This window comes from Callorhinus ursinus, unplaced genomic scaffold, assembly GCF_003265705.2.
Source record: "Callorhinus ursinus isolate GAN/ISIS: 27379988/994484 unplaced genomic scaffold, GSC_fseal_2.0 scaffold9, whole genome shotgun sequence".
Classification (NCBI taxonomy): domain Eukaryota; kingdom Metazoa; phylum Chordata; class Mammalia; order Carnivora; family Otariidae; genus Callorhinus; species Callorhinus ursinus.
In genome coordinates, this window is record NW_027397071.1 from 64,040,065 (window position 1) to 64,041,784 (window position 1,720).

The window sequence follows — 1,720 nt, forward strand, 5'->3', positions numbered from 1 at the left end:
CAGGGGGTGGGGGTGGGGGGCACTCGGAGTTCAGTGTGAGGGGGCTGCCTGACAGCGGGGAGCGCAGGGAGGGCTCTAGCCCAGTGTGTCTGTCTGGGAAGCCTTTCCTGGGACGGTGGCGACTTAGCTGGAATTTGGACAGGAGATAGAACCCCCTTTTCTTCCTTTCTCTCTCTCTTTCTCTCTTTTTCTTTCTCTTTTCTTCTTCCATCCTTTCTCTTTTTTTCTCCCTCCCTCTCTCCCATCTTCCCTCCCTTACTTCCTTCCTCTCTTTTTCCTCTGCCCCCCCATTCCCTTTCTTTCTTTTCCCCAGTTTCCAAAGGCCTTATTAGCAAATAGATAGTAGCAAAGAAAGGTTGATCCTATGGCTTCCAAGTCCGTGGAATGAAGAGCTATGTTAGGGGACACACTAAGCAGTGGCAGAGGGGACCGCTGCTTTGTCCCCCCATTATTCATAGATCTGGTTGAAAGCACAAGACTGGGGGTCACCAGTTCTTTGGGCGACATAAGCTGTAGGCTGATTTCTTTTCAGCACTGTTTCCTGAATCACCACTAAGAACGATGTTCTTCCAACATGAGTGCAGAAGTCCCCGTGAATGGTGCTCAGATTGCATCCGCCTGGACTGGTCTCCCCAGGCATCTGTCTGAGCACCTGCAGCCCTTCCCAGACCACGGCCACAACCGGCCCTGTGTTCATGTATGTCTCTAGCCCCAGACACAGTGGACAGTCCTTCAGGTCAATGTAGGGCTCCTTCAGGTGTTCCTCGGAGGCCTAAGGAACTTCAGGGCCACAAGGCAGAATCCTTCTGCTCGAAGTGCTTGATGACCTCACCCAGCAGGCCAAGCTGCAGGCCCTCCAGCTTGCTGGCAATGGACGTGCGCTTGAAGTTGGCCATGGCCCTAGAAGCTGCTGGGGGTGGGCAGTGGGTGTGCTGTTGGGCCAGAGCCAAAGGCTTTTTCTTCCTTATTCATTGTTACTTCTCGGGGCCCAGCACAAAGCCTGGCATGTAGTAGTTGTTCACAGTATGTTTGCTAATAAGTAAAGGGATCTTGGGAGACCTTAGATGGGAAAATTTTTGGAATATTTGGGCCAATCTCAATGAGAGTCAGAGACAGCCATCCTTTCCCAAACCCTCTCATGGGGTCTGCCCAGCAAGAAGAAGACAGACAGGAGTGGGCTTCAAACCCGAATCCCATCCCCAGAGCAGAGCTTGGCACCAGGCAGCGTGGAGATGCAGACAGATGCTCGCCATTCTTCCCCACCCCCATACAGAGGCTGCACGGCCCCATGCCCCTGCCATCCTGGCTCTTCCCAGGCTGGGGAGGCCAGGCCCTGCCTGGCTGGGCCACAACAGCAGGATGCTGAGAGCCTGCTTCACTTTCTCCACAGGCCAGAGGAGGGTCTGGGGTGCTCCTTCCCCGTCTGCTGCAGCCAGACGGAGCCCCAACTGGGCCTGGAGCCAGAGAGATAAGAAGATCCAGTCATTCTCAACTTGCCACAAACTTGACACTCAGTTCCAATGGCCGAAAAAACAAATCACCTTCCACTCTTGCGATACCAGAAAATCACAGTGGCTCAGAGCAGTCAGGACCCTAAAAGAATACTCTGACCTCCGTGTCCTGGGCTCTGCACCCGTTGTGCAAGTGAGGAAACTGAGGTACCGAGACAGGCGGGCACCTGACCAGGCCCACGCTGAGAGTCAAGAAGAGAGCTGGGGCT

At 54.4% G+C, this 1,720-nt stretch overlaps 1 pseudogene; it reads right to left on the reverse strand.

Annotated features, from left to right (window-relative positions):
* Nucleotides 1–448: 448 nt before the first annotated feature.
* On the reverse strand, nucleotides 449–896 carry LOC112823989 (nucleoside diphosphate kinase B pseudogene; annotated as a pseudogene).
* Between the last annotated feature and the right edge of the window lie 824 nt (nucleotides 897–1,720).